The sequence below is a fragment of the Portunus trituberculatus genome, chromosome 14 (assembly GCF_017591435.1).
Source record: "Portunus trituberculatus isolate SZX2019 chromosome 14, ASM1759143v1, whole genome shotgun sequence".
In the NCBI taxonomy this organism is placed as follows: Eukaryota; Metazoa; Arthropoda; class Malacostraca; order Decapoda; family Portunidae; genus Portunus; species Portunus trituberculatus.
The window spans coordinates 1,528,203-1,538,202 of record NC_059268.1 but is presented as its reverse complement, the minus strand read 5'-3'; the positions used below and the strand labels follow the sequence as shown (position 1 = coordinate 1,538,202).

Below are 10,000 nucleotides of genomic sequence, written 5' to 3'. Positions count from 1 at the left end.
GGCAGAGGAGGAGGAAGAAGAGGAACAAGAGAGTGATTCTTGGAGACGTACCAATGAAGTTCTGAAGATTGGCCACAAATCTTCATTACTGGTGAAGTGTATTTCATTGATCATTTGTAGATTGGGTGGATAAATTTGTAGATTTTGTAGACAGTTGTAGATGTGAAGTGGGTAAGGTTTTCTGCCATGCCGTATCTACACCAGCAGAAAACCGTGATATGTAGAAGTTGTGATAGAAGCATTGTGATAGGAATATACCGTGTACATATGCATAGAGAATTTAAAAGAGGAGAGTGTAGACCAAGAGAGGAAAGTAACCTCTTTTAGAGATTTCGGTGAAAGTTTTGCTGTAGCGTTAGACATATCAAAGGCTTTTGATAGAGTCTGGCATAAAGCTTTGATTTCCAAACTGCCCTCCTACGGCTTCTATACTTTTCTCTGCAACTTTATCTTAAGTTTCCTTTCTGAATGTTCTATTGCTGTTGTGGTAGACAGCCACTTTTCTTCTCCTAAATTTATTAATAATGGAGTTCCTCAGGGTTCTGTCTTGTCACCCTCTCTCTTTCTATTATTCATTAATTAACCAAACTTGTTGTTCTATCTACTCCTATGTTGATGATACCACCCTACATCTTTATACGTCCTTTCAGAGACGACCAACCCGTCAGGAAGTCAACTGATCACGGAGGGACGCCAAAGAACGCCTGACTTCCGATCTTTCTAAGATTTCCGATTGGGGCAGAGAAAATCTAGTAGTTTTCAATGCCTCAAAAACTCAATTCCTCCATCTATCAACTCGACACAACCTTTCAGACAGGTATCTCCCTCTTCTTCAGTGACACTCAACTGTCTCCCTCTTCCACATTGAATATCCTTGGTCTGTCCTTTACTCATAATCTTAACTGGAAACTTCACATCTCATCCCTTGCTAAAACAGCTTCTTTAATGTTACGCGTTCTGAGGCATCTCCGCCAGTTTTTCTTGCCCCTCCAATTGCTTACTCTGTATAAGGGCCTTACCTGCACATGTATGGAGAACTCTTCGCATGTTTGGGGGGGGTTTCATTTACACAGTTTTACTAGATAGGATGGAATTAAAAGCTTTTCGTCTCAACTCCCCTCCTCTGACTAACTGTCTTCAGCCTCTTTTTCACCGCCGAAATGTTGAATCTCCTCCTCTCTTTTATCGCTATTTTCATGCTAACTGTTCTACAGATCTTGCTATCTTCATGCCTCCCCTCGTCCTGCGGCCTCGCTGTACAAGGCTTTCTTCTTTTTCTCATCCCTATTGTGTCCAACTTTCCAACGCAATAGTTAACCAGTACTCTCAATCATTCATCCTTTTCATTGGTAAAATTTGGAACTCCTTACCTGCATCTGTATTTCCGAATTCCTGCGACTTGTCTTCTTTGAAGAGAGAGATATCGAGGCATTTGCTCCTTAGTTTTCGCTGACGCTTTTCCACTTTTTAGAGAGCCAGCACTCATGTAGGCCTTTTTTTTTAATCTTTTCTTTGTTTCTTGCCCTTGGCTGGCGCTCTTCCTACATGAAAAAAACAACTCTCGGGACACGAGTCCTCTGCTCATTACTCATCATTCCTGTCAGCTATCATGATCGTTTATGGCTTAAGGAGCAAATGACCAACGTGTTCACTCCATGCTGGAATTCACCATGCATGGAGAAACACTTAGTGAATGAAGATAACGTTCCTTGTTAGTAGATGCCATCTTCTTAGTGAGGGAGTGTAGCGAGCATGCTGGCTAGTCACACATCACCAGCTGTGCGTCGCGGTATGTCTTGCTGCCAAGTCATGACAGTAAATTAGTACCAAGTAGTATGTAGTTGTTAAGGGTAGTAGTAGTAGTAGTAGTAGTAGTAGTAGTAGTAGTAGTAGTAGTAGTTGTCACTCACACTCTTGCAAGGTGTGTTCAAGTGTGAAGGTGAGGCCTCCTGAACTGTCAATGTCACTCTACGGTCTGTCTTCTTAAACTTGTCAGTCCTTCACCTCTTCATTTAGCAGCAGCCTAAAGAAGTTAGTGTGGTATTTTGTTATTGTTGACATACATGAACATGCATTTTGTCTCACAAGTATTACTAAGATCAGTGATTTACGGATAGGTTGTTCTTTATGATTAAATATAATTTAATCTTGCCATATGTATTTGTCATGAATATTGATATAATTTTTGTAGTTTTCCTCAACGTATTGTTGAATATGTGTTCCTGGAATGCGTGTAAATCTATCCTTAAGTTGTAATAAATCTGTGTTTCTGAGAGTGTAATTCTCCACCCTCAGACGTTGACGAGTGCGTGGAGTCGCCCAGATCCTCTCCTGTGGACCATCTCCTCAGCAGTGTTCGATCCGCCCAGCAGCAGCAACGGTCAGGAGAAGGCGGTCATTGAAGTGTCAAGTCCCCAAGCTGGCATGGTGGAGGGTGTTGTGCTTGGCTCCCTTGGGGTTCTTTGCCTAGCTGTTTGGGTAAGTCAAATAGTTTTTCACTCCTTTATGCTCTGGGGTCTTGCTGTGTATGCCTTTTTGCTGTGTTGTTCTGTGGCTAAGATCTCGTAATTAAGATGTGCATGTGATTCCTCCAAAATTTAAACAGTTTCCAAATCATTTTTGACACATTGAAAATATTCCAATACTGTATAGTTAGTCGACTCATACTTTAGAGGTTTTTATTTATCTTTTTTTTTTTTATCTCACCTGCAACATTTTGACTCTAAAGATGTTTGTCAAGTTGTTGAAGATTAGTCGACGTGTTATCATTGTACCACACGGCCTGGGATTTTCATTGAAGGAAAACTCTCTTCCAAGTCAATTTTACATATATTTCAAATATAGTAAAGTACATTCTAACAAAAAACGACGAAAGTGACGCAGCACTCTGAACCATCAACAGAGAAACACGAGAGGCACCCTTAACACTCCCCACTTGAATACACCACTTAACTCCACATAATGACACCCTCGATTATATTACCACGAAACTCCGCTGCCCTGATCACATTACCCACCTGATCAGAGACCCTCGCTCACCGTGACGCGTCCACACCCCACCAATGTCCGAGTAGAGAGTGCCACTCCCTTCATCCGAGATCGCGTCCTTTCCTGTCCCCCACTCAAATCTACTGCCCCGCGTGCCAATTCACACAATGTTAAATACCCTGCCTTCCATACTCTATTGCTCCTTATACATGTTGTAGTTCACTTCATGCTAACACTAATATTTCTACCATGCACAACATTCCAAAATCCCTACTCATATAGTTCCTCCGCTCGTATTGATTATGCGCTTGGTACGGCAGTTTTCCTCCTTAGGCCTACAGAGACATCCATGCAAACCCGATCCACCTTGGCTCTCCTTAACATACCATCCTTATCGTTACATCATCCACAATCCCTTCCCCAACCCTGTGTACCACAAGACAACAGGCATTGAGGAGGACACCATTTCAATATTGTTCTATCTCTTGTTCCAGGATTCAGTACTACTAACGCCAAAGAAGTGAGGCAAGTTTTTGGAGTGAACGTGCATGACATACAATAGACACCAGACTGCTACTACTCCCTTTGTTGCCAAAGGATCAAGAGGAGGAAAAAAAGGAAGAGGAAGAAGAAAAGGGTGATTCTTGGAGACGTACCAATGAAGTTCTGAAGGTTGGCCACAGATCTTCATCACTGGTGTAGTGTATTTCATTGACCATTTGTAGATTGGGTGGATAAATTTGTAGAATTTGTAGAAAGTTGTAGATATGTAGCGGGTAAGGTTTTTTGCAATGCCTTATCTATAGCAGCAGAAAACAGTAATATTTAGAAGTTATGCATAGCATTGTAATAGAAGTGTACAGTGTACATATGTATATAGTACTTAAAAAAGGAGAGTGTAGACCAAGAGAGGAAGGTAATCTCTTGGGTCACGATTCCTCTGCTCATCACTCATCATTCCTGTCACCCATCATGATCGTTTATGGCTTAAGGACCAAATGACCAACGTGTTCACTCTACGCTGGAATTCACCATGCATGGAGAAACACTTAGTGATAACTTTCCTTGTTAGGAGACGCCATCTTCTTAGTGAGGGAGTGTAGCGAGCATGCTGGCTAGTCACACATAAACAGCTGTGCATCGCGGAGGATGGTGACACGATGTGTCTTGCTGCCAGGCCATGACAGTAAATTAGTACCAAGTAGTTGTTGTTAAGGGAAGTAGTAGTAGTAGTAGTAGTAGTAGTAGTAGTAGTGCTTCTCACTCACAGTATTGCAAGGTGTGATGTAGACGTGGCTGTGTCTGTAGTGATCACAACAACCAGTTCCTTCTAGTGTGTCTCGAAGAAAGATCACAAAAGTGTCTTTTTTTGTTTTCTGTTGTGAAGCACAAAGGTATTGTTACGTGTTTCCCAAGATAATGTTTTGTGAGTCTTTCAATGCAATACTTAATTTAAGTGTCTGGCCAGTGTCTTGTAACGTGGTGCAGTTTTTGTTACTTGTATTTATTTTTCATACCTATTGATATGACGATATCTTGTGAATGATACTCCTATATATTTCTAATGGTAACACAATATCTCTTGATATAATAAAATGCATATGTATCAACCTGTTTTCCTATCAGTTGAAAGAGATGCAAAACAATATCTGATTTGCAAGTGAAGCGAAAGTAGTCAACAATTTGTTGCATGGCACCACAGCGTCTGAGGTGATATGATGCCACAATATAGTTGCATGGAAATACTAGTAGTAATGTATAAACTGACACACTCCCGTCCATGATGGCGAAGGTGGTTAGGTGTGGGTGTTGACGGTGCTGGAGAAGATATCTACATGCTTGTGTGTAGATAGATAGATAGATAAGCTGGTAATTTGATAGGTTCATTCATAGGGAAATGGACAACATTTCGATGGTGTATACATTGCTACAACAATAAACTTATCAATCAATCAATCAATTATCAATCGGATTTAAAAGGTGAGTGATGAGAGGGTGGCGAGCGAGGCCCTCGAGACAAGTTTGCTCTGCGTCACTTGGAGGGATAAACGGTCCTTATTAGAGTCAACGGGGCCCTATACTGATTAGCCTATGTGTAAGTCAAGCCACTTACTTCGTCTAGGAACATTTGTAGTATGTACAACAATGTTTTAGCGACCTTTTAGCGGCTTTTCAAGGTGGATCTGGTGAGTTAGAACATTTCCATTTGGCAACTGCCCACCACCACCACCACCACCACCTCCAGTGACCATTCGTCCATTTCATCACCAGACACGAGACCTGGGAACACGGTGACCGCCCCGCTTGCCCCACCTAGTCCACCAGCTCCACCTGCTCAGTGAAAGGGTGAGTCTATTAATAGAGTGGAGGGAAGAAACATGATGAGACAGTGATGGGACGGTAATGAGGCGGATAATTGACTAGAAAGCTGTATAATAATGCACTGAAGGGGTGACGTGACGTGACGTGTGGGATTGAATGGATAGTGAAGGGTAAGTAATGGTGCCACAGTGTCATTAGTGATGGGACGGTGATGGGACAGTGACGGGGTGGACAGGCTGTACTAGGAAGGTGTCTCGTGCATTGAAGGAGTCACATGTGGACAAATAGCTGGTGAAGGGTAGTTAAGGTAGTTAATTAGGCGTATGGTAGTTATAATGCGTGGGGCGGGTGGTTATGTTATGTAGGTGTTATGATACGTCCACACGGTCTGTTGGGCGGTCGGACTGTGCCCGGAAGGCTGTGTGTATGTGCCTTTACCCAGCGAAGTGTGCACACTCTGCTCGCGAAGGTGTCCACACTTTTGTCGATGGTAGTTGGAGATTGTTTGGCTTTAAACAGGGGTGTGAGTGAGTGGCTGTTTGAGGTGCAATAACAAGATACGCACCACACTTCAAAGGAAGGTATAAGCACATTTTAGCATTATAATTGGTGCTTGCTTTAACAAGAACCACAAGAGATGACGGACAGGTGTACTGCTGGAAGATGATTACACTGAACTCTTTTTTTATATAGTGCATGAATGACCAGAACAAGATGGAGACAGTCTTTGTAACAGTTAGACGCCGCCAGCTGACACTGCTAGTAAACACCCTTATCTCTCTCTCTCTCTCTCTCTCTCTCTCTCTCTCTCTCTCTCTCTCTCTCTCCAGACGTCAGTTTTCTCCGGAACACGTGGATCTGTGTGTCTTGAGTCACTTCATTATATAGTGAGGGCGGCTGCGGAGGCGTATGGGCTGACTGGGAAAGCCTGGGCGTGAGCATGCACGGGCGGGACAGATGTGGTCGGCAGTGGGTGTGGAGCTGTTGACGCCGCCCATAGCTTTGTGTGTGTGTGTGTGTGTGTGCGTCAATTCTCCTCTCTCTCTCTCTCTCTCTCTCTCTCGTGTCGTCTGGTCTGGTCTGGTCTCCTTGCTGTGTCTCGTCTTGTTGACCAGCGTCTGAGGTGATATGATGCTACAATATAGTGGCATGGAAATACTAGTAGCAATGTGTTAACTGACACAGTGCCATTCATGATGGCGAAGGTGGGTAGGTGTGGGTGTTGGCGGTGCTGGTGGAGATATCTACATGCTTGTGTGTAGATAAATAGATAGATAAGCTGGTAATTTGATAAGTTCATTCATATGTAAATGGACAACAGTTCGATGGGGTATACACTGCTACAACAGCAAACTTATCAATCAATCAATTAAACATCAATGAGATTTAAAGGCGAGTGATGAGAGGGTGGGGAACAGCGGGGGAGGGGGAGGTGGAGAGGCGACGAGCGAGACTCCCGAGACAAGTTTGCTCTGCGTCACTGACAGGGATAAACTCTCCGTGTTAAGGCCCCATCACACCAGAGGCGGTAATTACTACGCGCAGCAGGTTCTCAACACGTTCATAAAATTTTTGAGGACGTAGTGGAGACGTGGTGGAATTGCGAAATCCCTCCACTGCTACGTATCTACCAAGCCTTTACTGCGTACGTGCCTTGATATCCCTACGATATCACTGTGTCCAATCGGGTTTAACTACGGGCATAACACGCATGTGATCAGGCTCCCGCCACGCTCACTGGGTTCTTACCACGTGCCCAACCAGCGCGCAATACGCTCACGTGACGTAAGCAGGAAGTGCTGCTTCCTGTCACTTCAGTTCTCGCATCTCTTCTCTCATCAGTGGTTCTCCAGCTCTTACATCATTATATTTATTATCCTCATAACGTCATGCTGCCCAAATTAACTTCAAACTTTCTATCAGTCTGTGGTAATGACCAAACTGGAGCCTGCTTTCTACATTTAACCATTCCATTCTCTGACACAGCATGTTCTGTCTTTTCTTCTTTTTCTCCGTTTTCTCTTAGCCAGCACAACAGCAGCAACATCAGCATCCAGCACAGCCAGTTGTCCATGGAGCAGGACCATCTGGTGCAGGAGTTGTTGACTCATGATGCTCAGGAGCCAGAGTGAGAGCGGTAATAACTCATGAGCAGATGTAGCTCCTCCCTGTTCCCGCCACCCAATCAACCAAATCCTTGCTGCGTCAGTAATGCGTCAACCAAGTTATCGCTGCGTCAGTAATACGTCAAGCCGGTATGCACTAGGTCAGCAGATGGTCCATTACACGTCCTCAGTCTTCTTCGCTCTTTCTACGTAAATTTTGAGCAGTATCAAAACTCCTCTATGTCAATGCCGTCCTTGCGGTCCTCACTGCGTCCAAGCCGGTCCTTGCCGTCCATGCCCGTCCTCAGCACGTCCTGGAGATTTTTGCAGGACGTAGTAAGGACGGGCTCTGGTGTGATGCGGGTGTTAGAGTCAAGGGGGCCTTGTACTGATTAGCCTATGTGTTAGTCAAGCCACTTACTTCATCTAGAAACATTTGTAGCTTATACAACAATGATTTAGCGACCTTTTAGCGACTTTTCAAGGTGGAGTTGGTGACGTAGAATATTTTCATTTGGCAACTGACCACCACCACCACCACCACCACCGACCAGATGTCCATTTCATCACTAGACACGAGACCTGGGGTGGGGGGGAGAGGGAGAGAAAATGTTGTGCTCTGATGAGATATTCTTATTTTTCCTCTTTCTTCTATTCTTTCCTGTCCTCTCTCTCACTCACTTATTCACTCACTCACTTACTCACTCACTCACTCACTCTCACTCTCCTGCCTGAATCCTGTCCTCCACCACCACCACCACCACCACCATCAGTTCCTCCCTCCACCACGAACACAAACACGTCTTGAAGGAAGGTTAGTCCGCCGCCCAGAGTCACCTCTGCTGGCTGGCTGGCCACCCTGCGTGCCGCGGGACCAGACGAGCGGTCTTGGGGCGGCGGTCGGGGTTGTGGGTGTAACACTTTGCATGAATATTGTTTGTGTTTTAATTAAGGCGGGTACACACTTGTTGCATTTCCACGTATCGTATCACCGTTGCGTAGCAGTGTTGACAGGATAGTGCTTCACCGTTGCGTGTCAAAATATGACACAAAGTTACGTAACGGGTTCGATCCGCCATTTTTCGGTCTTTTGGCGTCACCTCAAAGGAATGATACACAACTCACCAACCTGTGTGCGCGCGCGTGTGTGTGTGTGTGTGTGTGTGTGTGTGTGTGTGTGTGTGTGTGTGTGTGTGTGGACGAGGAACGTGGGATCGTCGCATTGCATGTTCAGTGTAGTCGTGGATGGGCATGAATATTTTTTGCAATTTTGACCCCAATTGCAGACAAACTCAAAAATCAGTTGTGTGTATCCTTGTCACGTTTTGATACAGTTCCGTCACATGCTGGAATTTCAAGTCAGTCAACACAGTATTGTTTCATTACACATGCATAGAGTGTAGACACCCACCAACGCCGTCATTCATTTTTCCTTTTATTGATTTGATGTGCATGAATAAAACTAAACGTGGCCACAGACAATTGCACATTTGCACTCATGGCTACGGTCAGGAAGAAACTGAATGACACTGTTGCATCACTCAACGATGATACACCACGCGGATAAGCAAAATGAGTACAATACCCTGTTGCATCGTATTGTATCAGTGTGATACGCAACGATGAAACGATGCGTGGAAATTCAGTAAGTGTGTACACACCTTTAGAAAGTGTTGGTGGTGGTGATGTCAGTGTGCTGTGTATTGGTGGTGGTGGTGGTGGTGATTGTGGTGGTAACTATTGGAGGTGTGTTTGCTTGTTTTGCATCGTGAATATTGATTGATTGACTGGCTGAAAGATTGACTGATTGACGGATAGATTGCCTGTCTAACTAATAGATTCACTGACTGACTGATATTTGGACTGACTGACAGTCTGACTGACTGACTGATTAAATGAATAAAATACTAACTAAATGACTGACTATCTGGCTGAATGACTATTTGGCTAACTGACTGAATGACTGAATGATTGACTAACTGACTGTCTGACACACTGGTTGATTGTCTGTTTGACAAACGGCGCCTGTCCTTGGCAAAAAAAAAGCATCGCGCGGTACGAAGGCGCTTAGAAGTGTACCGTAGGAGGTATGTGGTGTGCGTGGCCAGGCACGTGTTGCCGTACGCGAGTGTGCACGTGTAGCGACCTGACAAGTTTGTAGAGAACCAATGAAGACGACAGACGCAAAGGGAATCGGATAAGCGCCTGACACCACGTATATGTCACCCACGATTCCACCCACGCCCACGCCCGTGCTACGCGGGTCCGAAAGCGTGTAGATCGGGAGGGATGTGTCGTCAGGGACTCCCCGGTTGACACGAAACAGTAGGCGAAGGTTGGCGATGCAATTGATGGAGCCGTTGTGTCCCTCGCCTATCACTGACACACTCCCGTTCATGAGGGCGAAGGTGGGCAGGTGCGGGAACTGGCAGTGGTTGTGGTGGTGGTGGTGGTGGTGGTGGTAGTGGCGGTTGTGGTATTTATATGCTTGTGTGAAGATAGATGGATAAGCGGGTAATTTGATGGGTTGATAGATACGGAAATGGACAGTTGGACAAACAAACAGATAGATGGATAGGCAGGCA

At 44.8% G+C, this 10,000-nt stretch overlaps 1 protein-coding gene and 2 long non-coding RNA genes across 4 annotated transcripts in view; 2 read left to right on the top strand and 1 right to left on the bottom strand.

Moving 5' to 3' along the window:
• The window catches only part of LOC123503520, a 1,120-nt gene extending 308 nt beyond the window's left edge, over nucleotides 1-812 (top strand). The window contains exons 2-3 of the long non-coding RNA XR_006674505.1: nucleotides 1-91; nucleotides 651-812. The exon at nucleotides 1-91 is cut by the window's left edge and continues 115 nt beyond it. This is a non-coding gene — a long non-coding RNA (uncharacterized LOC123503520). The remainder of the gene's footprint in view (nucleotides 92-650) is intronic.
• LOC123503498 (serine proteinase stubble-like) overlaps nucleotides 1-10,000 on the bottom strand; it is a 156,486-nt gene that overhangs the window by 131,885 nt on the left and 14,601 nt on the right. The gene's annotated exons all lie outside the window — the stretch shown is intronic.
• LOC123503523 overlaps nucleotides 5,274-10,000 on the top strand; it is a 10,845-nt gene continuing 6,118 nt past the window's right edge. Inside the window, exon 1 of the long non-coding RNA XR_006674509.1 lies at nucleotides 5,274-5,334. This is a non-coding gene — a long non-coding RNA (uncharacterized LOC123503523). The remainder of the gene's footprint in view (nucleotides 5,335-10,000) is intronic.